Source organism: Pezoporus wallicus, unplaced genomic scaffold, assembly GCF_028554395.1.
Source record: "Pezoporus wallicus isolate ANWC-B61680 ecotype Strahan unplaced genomic scaffold, APGP_CSIRO_Pwel_v1 scaffold_7402, whole genome shotgun sequence".
NCBI classification, from domain to species: Eukaryota; Metazoa; Chordata; class Aves; order Psittaciformes; family Psittacidae; genus Pezoporus; species Pezoporus wallicus.
Genome location: NW_026641037.1, coordinates 290,786 through 309,944, shown reverse-complemented (window position 1 = coordinate 309,944; position 19,159 = coordinate 290,786). Strand labels below are relative to the sequence as shown.

At 37.7% G+C, this 19,159-nt stretch overlaps 1 long non-coding RNA gene across 1 annotated transcript; it reads left to right on the top strand.

The window, feature by feature from the left end:
* Positions 1–1,574: 1,574 nt before the first annotated feature.
* LOC130605971 (uncharacterized) lies at positions 1,575–12,736 on the top strand. The gene is made up of 3 exons (XR_008973840.1): positions 1,575–1,698; positions 10,573–10,755; positions 12,661–12,736. It is a non-coding gene; the product is annotated as an uncharacterized LOC130605971 (long non-coding RNA).
* The last annotated feature ends 6,423 nt before the right edge of the window (positions 12,737–19,159 follow it).

Sequence of the window (19,159 nt, the reverse complement as noted above, 5' to 3'; positions counted from 1 at the left end):
TGTACTGAAATGTGTTCTCTACACAGCCCCATGTAAAAAGCTAATTTATTTTAGCATGGATCAGAACAGGAGGAACACTACATATAATTTGTTTCATTGAGCTAAGTAAGCTGTTTTAAACAGCTGATGCTCTCATCTGACTTAACAAGCATTTCCTAGCATTTTTACTACCTTCTTACTTGCAAGATTAAGGTATTGGCTATAAATAGTGGGTCTACTGGTTAGCTTAATATATTTGCATAAATAGGACATAAAAAATGACTAGTTATATGTTTTCCTCCTATTTGAATCACATAATCAGATTGAATTGTCATGCATGCCTAAAAAAAAATAAGTTATGGAGCAGTTCAAGTAATTAGAGCTATTGTTTTGAGTAGATGGAGAAACACTACTGAATATTGCATAAGTATTAATAAATAACGATATTAAGGTAACAATAGCCTGGTTTCTTATATAATGTTCTGTTTGTTGTTCTGTATCTGCTGTTATAAATCATGCAGGATCTTCCTTCAGCTTCTAAGATATGCAGAAATAGCTTTTGCAAGGTTATCAGTTTAAAAATTTGTTTTTGCCAAAACCATCTGGTTTACATGCTCACCTTAACCCCAAAAGGGAAATGGCAAGAGGAAAACATAATTATCATTGAAACTGTGTTTGGATATTTGTACAGAAACCATGTCCTTGTTGAAAAACATGAATATTGGCAACTGTAGAAATAGTGCAGTTGGAAGGAATGGAATGACATGTTCAGCAAAATAAAAAAAAAAAAGAAAAGAAAAATAAAAAAATTAAAGATTGAATTCCAAATGCTTTCTTCTGTGCAACATTCAGAAGGAAGACAGGGGATAAAGTGAGAAGCGTGAGACTAATGCAGTGGAATAATCTGAGGACTTTATTTAAATGTAAGACTATAAAAGAAAAAAATTAGAATAGACTCACAGAATAGACTTGCAGAAACTTTGAGAAATTGTGTTATTTCAGTATGGGTACTTCTAGCAAATTAAAATACAGTGCCCTATTTGCAGAGGGGTATGGCTGATTCCCAGCTAACTAGAAAGTGTTGGGGTTATTGGCAGGAGAAACAAAGCTGCTACAGCCATGGTGTTCGTGTTGCCACAGGCAAGCCCATGGAAAAATGGTCTTGTAGGTAAATGATTACAGTGTGAGTAAGGGCCATAGTTTTAAGCTCTCATAAACTTATATTAAAATGCATAAAGCTGTGGTTTCAAGACAGTCATCGCATATATTTTTCTCTTTGGTCTGCATTGTGTGCCATTCTTCAGAAAGAGGTAAGCAATTATTGCATTGCAGCAAAACAGAAGAGCTGCCGCATTACATAAATGGTCCCTTGGTTTCCTTTCTGTTCATAACAATAGCAAGTTTCTCTTCTTGGATTGGCATAGCTGTTCAATCTGTTCACTCTGACCTCCTCCATTCGCAGCCCAAATAAGATTTCTTGAGAAGCTTGTATTCCCTTCATGCGTTGTATCTGCCATGACCACAACCTTCCCTGTATTTATATTTCTTTGTTCTGGTTTCTCTTTCCACTGCAAGGCCTCTGTCATGCAAGGGGATTGACCTGGCTCTGGGGAGTATCTGCACATCTGTGAGAAACTCTTTTCCTCTTTCACTGTGTCTTTGGAAGAAAAGAATGGAGGACAGGACTGGGTGAGGAAGAAGGTTTGACTGAAAACAAAGGTGAGGACCTAATTTCAAGTCATTAAATTACTGAGTTTGTCTTTTACAATCAGATCTTAAAATTTCATATTGAATCAAACAAAGCAGCAGACTATCAGGAGATTTTTATCTTTTAGATTGCATTTTTTTATAACCTTGTGTTTCTTTGTACATTTCATGTGATTTCAAGAGTCAACATAGCTGTGGTAAGACTGCTCTGAACTGCAGCTTTCATTGAACTGAATGTTTTGTACTAACTTCAATTTTGGATTTGCTACACTTTCAGCATTTTGCAACTAGAATCTCCCATTGTATAAAACTTGTGCTTTTGGTAATACACATATTTCCCTTGTTAGCTCTAGCTTATGGGGTTTATGTTCTGATGTAATGAATTAGCCTAAAGATCAAAAATGCTGCCTTCAGTTGCTGCATAAGAAATAAATTTACTGTTGCACAAAATGTAAAACAAAACAATGTAATTGAAAAGGTTTCAATTCTGGGAGGCTTGAATAAATATGGCATTGTAGCCTTGTGCCTAATTTTCACATATCTTAGATAAAGGGCACAGATTGATTTGTTGCAAGCTTCAAAGAGAGGTAACTCAAGAAATGAGCACTTAGATCCTTTCTATTCCAAAATACACAGGCTGTAAAATTCAAACTACTTTTTAACACAATATCACTTATGCCAGTCTCTGATTAGATATGGAAAGGGAGAGATATAGAAAGGTGCCAGCCTGTCTTAGACACAGTGTCCCACCATAATGGCAAATTCCATTTTTGTAAACTGAGGTATGCTCAAAAGATGCAGAAAAGCCAAAATTTGAACCTCATTTTGTGGTACTTGGGAAGAGTAGTGGGTTCTGCCCTCCTCTTCCTCCTGCATACCCACACTAAGAGGTGATTGTCCCATTGGTTTAAACAGAAGGCTCTACTGAAGTTCCGATTTACTACATGGACACAAACATATATAAAGGATATCTTAAAATCTGCAGCATATCTCTTACTTGGGCTCTAGAATCCTCCAGTTTTGCAACTGTGCTCTTAATTCCAACTGTACCTTTGAGAAGTTGACTTTAAGGTGATAATTCATCTCCATTATGTAGGAAAAAAAATAAAAAAGGTTAAACCATGAGAAGTCAGTAATTTGGCAAAATTGAAAATGTCAGTTTAAAAAAAATAAATCCAAACTCTTCCCCCTCTATCGCCTCCCCCCTCCCACCCCAGTATCCCTTATTTTTCAATAAATAAAACCTAGACTGGGAAAGACTAGGTTTGGCTTGAATCTGATTGAATCTTACATTGAATCTTGTGACTGATTTCAATATCAAGCATAGTGCAACTGTACCTCCCAATTAATTTTTATTCCATCGTTGGAAAAATATTATGGACTTATTCTCATGTAAATTTTCTCACAGTTCCAGTCTTTATCTCAGTAAGTAAAAATTTTTTTATGCCTTTTCTCCTCAACAGTCAGTTGGGTTGCAACGAGTTAATGTTTTCACAGTATAAGGGTGTGGTCAGGAAGACCTGCAGGCAATGGGATATGGTATAGGCAGACTAGAAATGAAAACATACACAGTAAGAAACGGGGCTGGGAAATGACTACAAGACTTAAAAGTTGCTCCTCTTAGACTAAACCACAGATCTTACACCAAACTTCAGAAACATTACAGCCAGTACATAGCTAGAGAAAAAAAAGGTTCTATATGATATATAATGGCACTGGGCAGATGTTAGTCATTAATAAAAACTCTTTTGGGCTGTTTAATGCTCTGGTGGTGAGGATATAAAACAGAAAATGGAATTTAAACACTTCAAAAAGACCTTTGGAAAATTTTGCCCTCAATCAGGGTACAGTGAAGGTTTCAGAGGTGGGAGCAGAAGCAGGCTGGAAGCAGCCAGGGAGCTCTTTCGAACAGTTAATTCCCATGTGGGTGATGAGCAATTCTGGAAATAACTTTGTTCTAAAACAAAACAGTGAAGTACGTGAACTCAGAATACAACAAAACTTGGTGGTGTTTTGGGGATTTTTTTTCTGTTTTGTTGGGGATTTTTGTTGTATTTTTCTTTTTCCCCAGAAATTTCTCCTCATACAATTAAGGACAAATATACCTCTGGGAACTTCAGGTACAATGCCCAATAACAATTAATTTTAATGGGAAATAATATGGGTAATGCATCATTACTGACTACCATAATGAAAGTTTATAGCAGTTTCATTTTTGGCTATTAATAAACAGGCCAGTCGTTAACCAAGAATGTATTGGAAATTATATTATTGAGTTATTACATTATGTTATTGAATTGTTACTTTGAATACACAGCATGCTAAATGTGGTATTTAATTGTAAATTACTGCTTCACTGCTCTGTATTCTAAAGAAACAGTACAATATTTTACTGCTTTAGTTTTCCCTTTTGGTTTTATACTGTGGTTTTCTACCACATATTCTTAAAATTTTCTTTCTGTAGGACCTGGCTTGCTGTTCACTGTTTCGCTCCAAGTCATTATTTTGATGAAAGATGTAAGAACTAAAAATGGGAAGGTAATAGTTTAATGTTTCTTGAAATGATGTGTAGTGCTTGGAAGAATCACAGTACTTGCATGTTTCCAGAATAGCTTTTTACATAGGAAAGGTAAGGAATTTAATAGCTGTCTCCCTTCTAGGGGCATGAACATGCTTAGTACACATTGGCTTTTTGTAGAATGACAAACTAATTACTTCTTCACTGCTAAGATCATGATTTTAACATGCTAAAAGAACAGAAAAGTTACTATTTTGCAATTTTTATAAATGTATATCACCTTAAAAATATGGTATTTCCATTTAAGACTCTGTTAATGAAAAGTTTCAGATTCACAGTCAACAGCTTGATAAAAGTCATTGAGTTTCAGGCTTTAATTCAATTTAGGCATATGTAAAACTCAAAGTGGGCCACAGAATGACAGCTGAGTACCTGGAACACAGGATGCAGATTTGATCCTTGTAGTCTTCACAGTACAAGAAATTTACTCTCGTGTTGGAAGATATTAGATTTCTGAGCTTAAAAAATGATTATCTATCTGCATAAGGAAATACTGAATTCAGTATATCGTCTGAAGGCCATGGCTCTTAGCAGCTGTAGAAATCATTATAGTATGACCGCTGTTCATTTGGTTATGTGAAATGAGCTTGTGGTCTTAGTCCAGTTCTAAGCTCTTGACAGGGGCCTCGGTCACCAAACAGCACATCAGCTTTATGTCTTTTATCTTGTCTTTCATTTCAGCAGAGAAGAATGTATATGGAAAGTAAATTAAGGTACTTATATGGGAAGGTGGCAAGACCAGTGAGTCAAGTGACAGATATTAATCCTAACCCAACACATACTGCATTTTCAAGGTCTCAGAAGTTGGCACAGTTGACATTTAGATATCATCCAAAGAATATTCTCAAGAGTGGAGATCCTGCTAGCAAGAATATTGGGAGCAGCAGGGAGCAGGAGTCGTCTGTGGGAATAGTCCTGTATAATCTTCATGCTTTAGCTTCTCTTAAGTATTTTAAGAGTAGAGGCCACTGAGGGAGCAGAATGGAATAAAAAGAAGGTGAAAAGGAGATGGTTCTAGTCATAAAACTTGCAGGAGAGCTATGACTTTTTTTACTGATGTAAAGTTCCCTGGATACCTCACTGACTTCACTTCATAGGAGAAATATTAGAGAGATTTCTGAAAGGGATATTTTTCTTAGTGAAAGCATCTAACTGAAGTGGTGAAAATAGATTTCCTCTCCAGTTACTATTTTAAAGGTTTCTGGCTTTGGTTTAGGTAAATTATGTTTGAAGATCCTGTTTTCTGTACCACCTTTGTGGAAGGTCTGTTTCTTAAAAAATGTCATTACAAGAACAAGAAATAGTTCTGTTGGTTTTCCTCTTTTCCTCTTTGGGGAGTTTATCCCTGCTGTCCTGCAACTTCGGGGTCTGCTTCCCCTAGAAACTGGGAACACGTACATGGAAAAGATACACTGACATAATTGTGCAAGGGGACCAAGCTATTGTTGCAAAAGCTTCAGTGTTGTGAGACTGTTTATTGCATGGCCACACACTGGGAATCTGGGAGCAGAACAAGCTATACCTAAGGTAGGAGAAAGACAGAGTACCAAAAGATGTTCAGGAACATCTCCTCAGTGATTTTCTGCCTTTCTCCAAACACCATAAGATTTTAATATGTACTTTAATACATAAGCCAACACTGCTTTTTCCCCTTCAGACAAACTGAGCTCCTTTTTATCAAGGTAAGCTCTTAGAAGTTTCCTTGTTGTGACATTCTGTACATGATAAATATCTCTATATGTTAATGACACAATACTTGAACAGAAGTGAAAACCTGATGCTTGAAAGGTGGTTACTGTCAGTATAATGCCACTTACAGAAGCTCCTTGCTTTTAAGAAGGCTCAATTACCTTTCTGAAAGCCCTGGGACATAACAAGGATAATGTTTCCTTTCAAGAAATCTCTCTCTTCAAGCTTCCTCCTGATGGAAAACCTCTGTTGCTGAAAGGTGGCAATTAATCCTTAAACAAAGATATATTTCCTGCTGGTGTCCAGTTACACAAGAACCATTTCTATCTGCTAAATCTGACCTTGTTGTGTTATTGTCTACTGTCTTATAAACATCTGATATACTTTTTCTTTCAAATAAAAATTTCTTTTTCATTTTACCATTATAGTAGCTCTAGGTGATGTTTTTCATTTCATGACAACATCCATGGGGACAAATGGCTAATAGTGAGATTAAATTCCCTAAAGCAATTTTCTTTGATATCCACACCCTCTTCCTGTTCTATTGGTATATTCAGAAGTTAGAGACACATAAAAGCTTTTTGGTTAGAAGTTCATCTCGTGTCAGTGCAGAAATTGTTCTTTATAGCTTATTTCCAGTGTTTTGACCAAATTGATATTTCAAAATTTATTGCAGCTGTCCATTAAGAGATAGATGTTTCTCCTCTTATTCAGCCAAAATTTCCATTGTCCTTATTTCATTACAGAATTTTAAACAATTCTTCTTGCTCCTTTCCCTATCATTAATGCGGTTGACAACTATCAAGCTGACTAACAAGACAGGATACTTATGTTGAAGGGAATAAAAATTGATGGTTCTGGAAAATAAAGTTGTAGAACATGCCCTCAGCCATGGGCCTTCCTATTGAGTACCTTTCTGATAAAGAAGAGCTGCCCTCCAGCTCAGGAGGGAAAGTTGTAACAGTCTGACAAGCCAAGGCATGGACATCAGTACTGTGGAAACTTCGCTGAAATGGGAAGTAAGAAGAGGTTAATAAGGTGTGAAAGAGGAAAAGAAGTCAAAATACCCCCCCCCAAAAAAAAAATTCTTAATCTCTCCCAGTCCTTTGTCTTATTGTTGCTAGCTGTTTTCAAATCTATTCATAGCTATTTATTTAACACTTCTGTTTGGTTTAAAAACTGAAAGTACATCAAGGCTAAATATAAGCATTTCTCTTACTCTTTGTTCTCTCGTACACAGACTGTAGTTAGGATTCTTCACTACCTTGCACCTTGAGACACTAATTACACATGTCAAATTAGGTGAGGACTGCTACTGCCAACATCAGAAGAGAGTTTTGTTTGATGTCTTACACCTTGCCTCCACAGACTGAAATCACTGCCAGAGGTGCAAGACATGCAAATATCTATCTACCTACCTACCTGTTTGTCTTAATAGAAAGCTTTCTGATTAAAATCTGGGAGCAAAACAGTGCTCCTTGCTTTTGACATCCTGCTTTTATAAAGACCAGTCAATTAACCATTCCTGTTCCACTTCACCTCTGTGAATCATGGTCAGATGCACAGACAGTACTTACCTAAAGGCCGTTTGAAAGCTTAGTTCAATAACAGTTATGATATGACTTTTTAGCTTTGTGGAGGTGTGATAAAAAGAGAAAACATATTTAAGGTAAGTTTGACAAATTAATAAATCTTTTCCATAAAACCTCCCTAATGATCCTTCAGTATCTGAAATAAACAGCTGTAATCATCTTGTGCCTCTGCCAATTTTCAGAACTCTGGAGCAGATTTAAATTCCCTTTTGCTCTGCTGTTATTCTTCACTGCATTTCTTCACCCAACTCACTCTTTAACGTGCGATCAGTATCCCATGTCTATGGAGACTCACTCATTGACCTGTTTTGCCGTGGTTAAAGGTAAGCACATTCAGGAACCTTGGGACTCCAGCTCCCATGTTCCTTTTGAGAAGGACCTTTCATTTATCTGCTCTTTACACTTGTTTGCTCTTCTGCATAAATAACAAAGATAAGCCTATATAAGGCATTTCTCCTTTGAATACAACCTGTAGCACTACAAAAGCAGAGATAGCAAAACATATCATTGTATTTGGAGAAAAGGGACAAAACTATGAGCCTTGATAAAACATCAGGGACATCTGTGTGTGATACATTTACTGGGGACTGGGTATAAGCCTTCAGAAAATGTGTCTTATAGTAAACAGGTTTCAAAGAGACAGCTGTTACAGACTTGTCACAATTTCAACTTTGAGCAATGAATACTGTAAATATAAATTGCCATTGTAAAATGCAGTAATTGTGATTTCCAGGAGTTTTACCTTCCTACTTATCCTGCTGTTTATACCCAACCAAGAGCTGTAACAATATAAAAATACATAAATTTGCTCAAATGCTAACTAATATACTGTTTAATTCAAATTGTTTTTTTAAATAGCTTCTTAAATTCTATTTCATTTTGTTATTTTTGGATTTATTACTTATTTAGTTCATAAAACTGTTGGATTTGAAAATCTGAATTGCAGTCCCTCTATTTTTCTTTCCTATGATAAGTTGTACAAACTATTCTTGATTACTTTCCTTTAGTTCCTCGTGAAATAATAAAATACCAGCTTTTTATGCTCTATTTAAATTTTGAGTGCCAGCCAAGATCCTTCTCTCCCTGCTTTAGCATCCACTTAAAGTGACTTTTCTAATTGGCTATGCCCTCAACATCTAAAACCTCCCTTCACCATCTCTGCTGATAACTCCAGAGATTTTTAGGCTGGGAAATTATAGGTCATGCTTCCCTAGTTATGCTTCTGCCAAGAATCGAGCCCTTAGGAAATTCATGCTCTGAACTCTTTTTCCCCAATTTCAAGAAATATATAGATGTTATGAGCAGATGGTTACAAGTCATTTCGAAGGTCAACATTCAAGCAGGTTAGAAAACTGAAACTTAATACCTACATTCACTTCTGAGTTTTGTAAATTTATTTAATTGATCTTAAACTCATTTTCTCTCAGAATGATTCAATAAAAGCCCTAAAAGGACAAAATTCAGTTTTAAGTGCAAATATTAATTTAAGAATCCTGTTGATTTAAAATGGTCTTTGATAATGAACCGACCAAAGCGTTCACTAAAAAATATTAAAGATTTGCATGCTATAGACAAGACCGTAGAAAACAGACAAATATATGTTTGCATGCATGTGCAAGTATGTGTCTATACAGACGTCTGCAGCTGGTGAGGTCTTCCAAAGGAATTTGCGCTCTTAACCATAGGTGTTTCTGCCCACGGCTTTGTTGTGCTGAGTAAGGCAAAGCTCTTTTCACCCTTCTTGAGGCTCCTTGTGATTTCAGTGTTTGCTCTTCCAGCAATATTTAACTGGAACTATGCCATGCACTATATCTGTCATACATTCAACTGATATGAGGTAAAAATACAGCAGGGTGAATCTGGAAATCAGAACATGATTGCAATGCTTCAAAGGATGGAGAAAAAATGCAGAGCTCAAAGTAATCCCATTCAAAACTGCTACACATTCGAAAAACCATGATTTCTCTCAACAATCTTCTCTTATCGCAAATCTCTGAGAAATTAAAAGCAAACAAATTGACAACTGAAATGCACCTCCACACATCCTAATTTTTCCTTTATTCCCTAATCTGCAATGGGCTAGTGTTGCAAATAAAAAGCTTGGATTATAACTGTGAAACTAAACTCTACAGAGAAAACATTAGACTGCTTTCACTAGAAATGGTGCTTAACTCAGGCTGCAAAAGGAAAAAAAGAGTCAACAGCAGGGAGAACTCATCATTGTGAGCTGAGTTATTTTACTCATATTTTAAAATTGTAAGTATTCAGATGTGAGATGTGATTTCTCTGTAAGTCTGTGCTCTTAGAAATGGATTCACTTTTAGAAGACATTATGATGTGCATATCCTCACAATGATTCACTAGATCTTAATCCTTTCTCTCCTACCCTCTTATTATGGTTAAGCATTATTAAGACTTCTATTCATAAGACCTTTTTTTTAGTATGTCTTCTGAGATACACCAGAGATGCTTCTATGTTAAATATGATATCACTTTTAATGTTGCAGTTGGTATTTGTATTTCATCCTGTTTCTGAGAAGTCCTGTTTTTTAAAAAATGGCTCAAAAATTTGTCATCTGGCTCATGCAGTAAAGATGAATAGATATGAAAATACTTCTACTAATATCTCCTTCAATCAATACTTTTATCAATCTTCCTTGGTTCTATTACTTTAAAGGTCGGTTCACTCCTTATTTAGACCAGTCTTTGTAAAACCTCTCTTAACAGAGCAGCCACCTGGAATTTTGTTTGTTTCTCCAGTTTCTTCTAGTACAGTTCTGCTTGGGCTTCACAAGACCTGCACTTGAGAATAAGAAATCTATTCCATGACATAACAAGGACAAAAAATCCTCTGGATTGCAGAGTTAGGGTTAAAATGCTTTTTGTGCAGTGCATTTTGCTGTAACTTGCAGTTCCCACTAATACTATGTTGTTGCGGTTTTTCACTCTCTCGTCTGCTGCCTAGTACAACTGTTTCTCTTGCTTCAGTTGGTTTCATCCTTTCCCTTTTGTCTTTTGTGTTTGAAGGCAAGGTCAGAGTGTGGCTCCACTGTGTGGGCTCCCAGCAGAGCAGGAGGTAGCTGGCGTGAAAGCCTGGTCTGTACCATAAAGAGGCATGGAGGACACCTGAAAAGGAAGTTCTAACAAGAAAAAAGAAAGTTGGAAGGACCCAGAGGTTTAAGGCGTAACCCTTTGGAAACAAGAGGTCAGGTAAAGGTTTAAAATTGTATATATTTTTCTTCTGGCTTTGATGGAAAGTTCCTTTAGAGCCCAGCTGGAAAAAAGGACTCAAAGTGATGGGAGGGTTTGCAAAGCACTGATTTTTCTGCTTTATCATCAGTATTGCATACTTTGCAATATCGAACGTCTTTTACTTTGCTGTTCAAAAGTCTGTGGAGAGAAGAGTAAATGATACCCTTCAATGACAAATTGACTGTATGAGTAAAGTGCACACACAGAAAATTAATTATAGCAACTTTAACTCAGAAAATTTCCTTCTTCCTTCCTCCACCCAAAGAATGACTAAGGTAATGTTGCCTATAACAGCTTGCAGCACTATCAGTTCTCACTTCCTGCAGCTACATACTGTGCTTTGAACAAGGTCATATAATGGGAGGAGGTGACTGTTTCTTTGAGCTCTGTACCTGCTAGGGCTCCACAACAGATAGAGCTGCAGAATTCGTCAGGCACTTTGTTGGGCCTTTATAAGCAATATAAAGTACTCAGGCGAAACACATCAAATAGTCACACCTCTCTTAATTTAAAAAATTCAGCTCCATGGACTTTTTGCATAAAAGAGTCTGCTTTGGCAATTTCTTTAGGCTTTCTGCATTTTTTTTTTGTTTTTGATTTTGATTTTGATTTTGTTTTTGTTTTTTTTTTCAGCACAGCTGTAAGAGAACCAGATTTTGACATTCTGCAAAGACCTATAATTTGATTTTTGATTCAGAGTTAATTTTGGTTTCAAATATGACCCAACAGACATACAGATCTTACTTAAACTTATCAAATCCTGGATAGAATATTTCAGTTAATACAGACTAACATTTTTAACCAAGATGTTCTATTTGTAAAAAAGCTCTCAATTTCAGCTTTTTCTAATAAATTGTGAAGGGAATAGTTCTATACATGTCATTGCATGTCTAAGTGACCAGTGATTCACTTGACTGCTTTACATGTGCAATATATAACATAAATCATGGGGGTTTAATTGTTTATATTTTGGAATGCAAAGACACGATTTAAATTATTAAATTCTAATTATTAAAGCAGAGTATCTTTGTTATAAAATTCAGAAATCTGACAAACTTCCTGGAATCTGCTGACCAAACTCCAGCTGTTTAGATAAAATACCTAAATGTGAAATATGTGGTTTTACTCTATCCTTATTCCCAGATACTTTTTAAGAAAGAAATCCTTCCTTCATGAGAGGTATCCCTAAACACACAGGCAGCTTGGTTGACTTCAAAGGGATTAAGTAAAGGTTTTCATACTCAAGACCTAAGTTACAGTATTTTGACCCTGAATTACTTAATCATCATCTGTGAAACATATCATCTTTGACATTGGTTGGCCTCATTTAGAAATTAGAGTAGATTGTATACCCTGAAGTTTCTAGAAAAGCTACATTATGGTGAGTTCGGTGATTTCACGTTTTTACCCATTGTGAGACACTAGTATAACCCCATCCAAAGCTGCTGATAAAACTTACATAGCCAGTATTGGTTTTCTCATTGCTTTTGTGTAAACTCTTAAAAAAGTAATCTATGTAAAAAAGTTTTTTGCTTTTTCTTATGAATGTAACTATTAATATTGAGAGATGCAGTTTTATTTTTTGGCCTCTCTAGAAAAATGTCGTATAAGATTTAAATCAATTTCATGGAGGAAAAATCCAACACATCCAAGCAGACAGCTTGGTATGCTTTACAAAAAATTATTCAAACTTACTGCATATATTTATAATGAAAATTATAACTGAACCTTAGTTACACCACAGCAATCCTGGAGGTGGTGGTACAAATATACATTGACAGATTATATCTTAAATCAAGAAAACCATATACATATTAAATAAAGTCATAAAAGGAATGTAAAATGACATTTCACTTCCACTAGGCATAACATTATTGGTTTTGGGCAATTTTTGAATGAAAATATGAGTGAGGCTGCGAATCCTTTGCTTTCCCTGAGGCTGGTGAAGGTGAGCACAAGGCTCAGGCTAGCTCAGCAGCAGCTTGAGGGTAGGGGCTGTGTGTGCATGCCCATGTTTTGCAAACACTTATGCACAGTCAGAAAGTTCAGTTGGCTATTAGAGAATTAATTTGATGCTTTTAGGTAATATTACTTAAGTATTCTTGATAAACTATTGGATTAATTGGGCCCTAAATTTACATATAATGTCTGATACTAAGTAGTTGTGCATTCGTTATTCACAAGTGTTTGATGAACAGTTTATGAAAAACAAACCAACCACGAAACAAAAACCTCAAACATTAACTGTGTATTTTGTAGGATGATTGACTCACTACCAGTGACAAAATTGTTGGTCCATGATTAAATAGCTAACCTAAAAATCCATTAATCATAGAAGTGCTGAACCCAGTTACACTTAAGTGCATTGTTGAGACAAATAAAAATATCCTAAGAAAGAACAATCAGTCAATAATAGAAATAGAGCTGTAGTAATTGTGAGTATGGAGTTCATGACCTATTTTAACATGCTTACACTGAAGAGTGGCTTGGAGCTGAATTATGAGGCTGGACCTGATATAAATATGCAACTGAACAGCACAGATAAATTGCAAATAACCATAGAAAACTGGCTATAAACAACATGTAGGTCAAGAACAGATTGCTTTTGAAACAATGCAAGGTAAACAGGACTATCCTAAGCTTCATCAAAGTACCAATCCTGAAATCAGTTCAGTTCTGTTAACTTGTTTTTCACTTTATTCAAAGTCCAAAGTCTCAAAGGTTTAAGGCTATAGAGGAGCCATTGATGGATTTTTTTGATAACCGTGTATGATCTGAATTGAGTTTTTAAATTTTAATTAGTAAGGTAGACAACTTGTTATAGCAGCACATATCTATAATACTGCTAAGACTCTTGACCAGTGTGACAATGTGTGGAAAGGTGCATCTTCATTCCTCTACTAGCTTGGGGAAAAGAAAATGCCAATCCATAAGACAGTACTGGAGATCTTTAGGAAAACTTTCTGTTATTAATGTCTAAAATGCCACTCACCACTTGAATAAAGAGCAATGACCTGTTTATATGAAAAACCTACAGAAAAACCTACACAAGCTATTTTAATTGATAGTTCAGTCACCTGCAAATGAGGCCTCTGGCTACAAAATGCAAATTTGCCTCAAAATAGTCTTGTTCATATGATGAGAAAAAGGTCTGCTGTGCTTTGAATCTCAATAAGGTTGGCTTGAAACTCTCTCCTCTGCACATAAGGTATATATATATATGAATATATATGTAGTACAAGTATACAGATTATATAATTTAAATGTAGGCATAACATCTATTTATTTATATATATTTTATAATGTGGACTTGTAGGCAATTCCAAAAGATAAAAAAGATACATTACGTCAGTTTTTGCTATTGGGTGAAAACAGAGATGTTAGCCCAGGGCAAGTACTAGCTCTTACTTTAGTTATGAATCTGCACTTTGTAAACATAAATTATACACTTAAGCAGATGAAAAATCATATAAGCCAATACTGTGGCTTAAGCTGAACCCAGGACAGCCTCTGACAATGAGCCATATCTTGCACAGAAAGAACAATGAAGTCCTTAGACAAGACTTGCTGTTCACTGCTGTGTGATGGGTATGTAAAACCCCTTTTTTGATTTCAGTGGACATTTTCTGGTTAAAGAAATGTAGTCACAGAATGGGGCCTATTATTGTTGAAGCAGTGGACTTTCTATACAAGTCAGATCAGCTTAATTAGACCTGAACCTGAGTGGCATCTTCTACTGCTGGGAGAGGGGAGAACCAAAAGACGTGAAGTTGAGAAGCAGCAGACAAGTTTGCACGGCTTGTTTAAGCAGTTCATCCTTTATAAACATAAGTGTGGAGAAACAGCTGTAGGACATATTCTCCAAATGTTGATTCCTCTAACTGAATAACAGAGCCATATAAACAGATTTTGTCTTTTGTTCAATGATTTTTGTTGAGTCTCCGTGCCCTTAACCTGGCAGTCTCTGTTTACCTTTAGCAAAGCTTGATGTTCCATTAACAACTGGTGTCAGGGTCCTCTGCTTTTCCTGGATATCCCTTTTGGTCCCCATGGCAGAAAAGCTCTGTCTCATGCTCATTTGGCAAGAGCTTAAAGAAGTGTCAGCTGAAACTAGAGATAGGACTCTTGTCACCATTTGTCTTCTAGATCATTCCCTCAAATCCTGGAATATTTGCTGCATGTTGTCGTTTTCTGGTATTTTCTCCAGTTGTATTTTCAGTTATCTAACTTATAGGGTTAATACTTCTTTTCTTGAGAGACTATTCCCCAATCTAATATGTCTTCCTGATGAGATTTCTTCACATGGCTTTAAGCTATACCCCCTTACGTTACCCTACGTATTTTTTTCCAACTTAATTCAGCAAATATTAATATGTAGTTCATGTACCTATTTAATCATTACTTAGCTAAACGTTCCATACTTCACTCATCCTTCAGTCTTTAAGTATTTTCCCTAAAGGTTCATTTTATCTCAGTATATTATTTGATTGCTAATGCAGAAGATTATTTTTCCAGATTTATATTACTGTAGATTTATTAGGGCAATATCTGTACTTATTTATACCTCATGCAGTGTCAGTGAATGCAAGTGTATTACAAAAGTATAGAAATTGGCTTGTTGGGCTTGTGTTGCACTTCAGACAACACTAGGTAATCTGAAGTGACATCCAGCTGAAAAACAGCAAAGAGCAATGATCCAGAATACAGTGCCTTTGCACAGGCATATATCTTTGCCATCTGGTTATTGAAGAGGCAGAGAAGTCATGTTGGCCTGTGGTGCAGAAATAAAAAGTGCATGTGTGTTTGTACATACATATATCTGAATATGTGCACATACAGACATATGGATGGCAAAGAGCACTGGAGTTGCTTACCAAGAAAATGAATCTGCATGAAAGCATGAAAAATAAATTTGTAATAATTGGTATTTTTCATGTAATTACATTAATATTTTTGTGTTCTTCTTGCTGCAGTTAGGGCAATGCATAATTTCTACATTGTTTTCTTCTTTATAGGTGCTAAAAATTGTTCTGTTGATGCATACCCTCTATTCTGAGCATGGCAGCCTTGTACTGTGCTCCAGCCCTTTTCAAAAACTATTAGAGGAAATCTTTCTTATTGATTTCAATAGCATGTGAGCTGCACAGAAGGCATTGTGCACAATAGCATTGTGTAGCTGCCTGGTGAGGGGCTGTGTACAGTTCTCAGGTCAGTGGTCTTGGGTTTGATTGGGGAAGTTAAAGTTATTTCTTTTGAATTCTGTAAATTTTAATTCTTGGCTATGAGAAAGTGTTTGGAGGAAGTGGTGTGTAGGCCATCTGCCAGTGTGAAACCCCAGCCTGAGTCTCTTGGGATTAAGGGGAGAAAATTCTGACAGTTATTTCTGATGTTAAATCAATATAACTTTTCAGGCATGTGGCACTTTCAATATTCACAGTATCACAGTATGCTAGAGATTGGAAGGGACCTCGAAAGATCATCTAGTCCAATTCCCGTGCCGGAGCAGGAACACCTAGATAATGTTACACAGGAATGTGTCCAGGCGGGTTTTGAATGTCTCCAGGGAAGGAGACTCCACAACCTCCCTGGGCAGCCTGTTCCAGTGTTCTGTCACCCTCACTGAGAAGTTTCTTCTCAAGTTTAAGTGGAACCTCTTGTGTTCCAGTTTGTACCCATTACCCCTTGTCCTATCATTGTTTGCCACTGAGTAGAGCCTGGCTCCATCCTCGTTACACTCCCCCTTTATATATTTATAGACACTAATAAGGTCACCCCTCAGTCTCCTCGTCTCCAAACTATAGAGACCCAGCTCCCTCAGTCTTTCCTCATAAGGGAGATGCTCCACTCCCTTAATCATCTTCGTTGCCCTGCGCTGGACTCTCTCCAGCAGCTCCCTGTCCTTCTTGAACTGAGGGGCCCAGAACTGGACACAATATTCCAGATGCAGTCTCACCAGGGCAGAGTAGAGGGGAAGGAGGACCTCTCTCGACCTACTAACCACCCCCTTCTAATACACCCCAGGATGCCATTGGCCTTCTTGGCCACAAGGGCACAGTGTTGGCTCATGGTCATCCTGTCGTCCACTAGGACCCCCAGGTCCCTCTCCCCTACACTGCTCTCTAACAGGTCGTTCCCCAACCTGTACTGGAACCTGGGGTTGTTCCTGCCCAGATGCAGGACTCTACACTTTCCTTTGTTATACTTCATCAAGTTACTCCCTGCCCAACTCTCCAGCCTGTCCAGGTCTCGCTGGATGGCAGCACAGCCTTCTGGCGTGTCAGCCACTCCTCCCAGCTTAGTGTCATCAGCAAACTTGTTGATAGTACACTCAATTCCCTCATCTAAATCATTGATGAATATATTAAATAATACTGGTCCCAGTACTGACCCTTGAGGCACTCCACTAGTTACAGGCCTCCAACTAGACTCAGCCCCATAGACTACAACTCTCTGGCTTCTCTCCTTCAGCCAGTTCACAGTCCACCTCACTACCTGATCATCCAGACCACACTCCCTCAATTTAGCTGTGAGGATGCTGTGGGAGACTGTGTCAAATGCTTTGCTGAAGTCAAGGTAGACCACATCCACCGCTCTGCCATCATCCATCCACCATGTTATTTCCTCATAAAAGGCTAAGAGATTGGTCAAACATGATTTCCCCTTGGTGAAGCCATGTTGACTGCCCCTCATAACCCTCTTATCCTTGATATGCCTTAAGATGGCACCAAGGATACTCCTTCTTGGTAGCTGGTGCAGTGCAGTGTTTTGACTTTCGGCCTGGGAACAGAGCTGATAGTGATGTTTTGGTTTGGCCAAGGACTTTGTGAGCCTCATGCTCTGCCAGGGAGGAGGGGAAGCCAGGAGGAAGCAGAGACAGGACACCTGACCCAAACTGACCAAAGAGGTATTCCATACCACAGCACGTCATGCCCTGGATGTAACTGGGAGTGAGCCGGAAGGGCTGGGAGACTGCAGGGTTGGAGGAGGTATCGGTCACTGCTTGGTCGGGCTGGGGGGGGCAAGTTATCGGTCAGCTGGTGCTGAGGTGTTGTATTCTCTTCCCTTGTTATTTCCTTTATCATTATTATCATTGGTGGTAGCAGTAGTGATTTGTGTTATACCTTAGTTACTAAACTGTTCTTATCTCAACCCGTGGGAGTTGCATTCTTTTCGATTCTCCTCTCCATCCCTCCGGGAGTAGGGGGAGGGAAAGACAGGGGGGGAGTGAGTGAATGAGTTACCTGACTGGGTTTAAACCACGACAGTGTTCCATCACTTTCCCAGGGATGGAGGTGAGGCTGACCGGTCTATAGTTACCCGGGTCCTCCTTCTTGCCCTTTTTGAAGACTGGAGTGACATTTGCTTTCCTCCAGTCCTCAGGCACCTCTCCCGTTTCCCAAGACTTGGTAAAGATGATGGAGAGTGGTCTAGCAATGACTTCTGCCAGTTCCCTCAGCACCCGCAGGTGCATCCCATCTGGACCCATGGATTTATGGATGTCCAGATTGCTCAACTGGTCTCTAACCCATTCCTCATCGACTAAGGCGATTTATTATTCCTTCAAGAAGGTCTTGTATAAAGATATTGGAAGGCATATTATGGGGCATACAACCTCTTAATTTTCCAGGCAAAGGGATCCTCCACAGATGTTACCTCTTTACTGGGTCTCTGCAGCACTGTGTTCTCCTTCCCACATATGATATTTCATGCATGTTAGCTCTGGGCAGAGCCTTTCACTGTTTCCAGCCTCTGCTGGCAACTTCTAAATCCTGCAGGAACCTGAGACTTTTTAGTTTGTCACAGTCTGCAATATGACGAAAGTATCTACAATCCAGTGCCCACACCTCCAAACAAAGACACCGAAGATAAATATTACTATTTCCTTAAATAAACAACTAAGTGAACAAATGTTTGAAAATCATAAACAAAAAACCCACAAAGAGTAAAATAAATTTTACATGGCAGTTCTCATAAGAACTGTAAAAAAATCACAACTTTTAAAAACTTTTTGTCCTCCACCAGAAATAACTCAAATCTCCTGATACTCTCCAGGAGGCTAATGTAAAGGCACCTACTACAACGTGAACTTTGTAAAACTGAATACCCAGTCTTTGAAGTATATTTGAAGTGAATTTGCTCCTTAGACACTTGGAGGAATGGGAGTATACATTTGCATGCCCATGTGCTGGACAAGACACCGAGGTGGTGCAAACTGCTGCTTTGCAGTCAGGAGAGGGACCAGTACAAACTGCGGCATAATAAAATCTAGGGTTCTCACTAATAATCTGGTTTATAAGAGTATAAAGTGCTCCCATGTTGTGCCAAATCCTCTCCCCTTTGCTTTATGAGGGTATTTTGATAT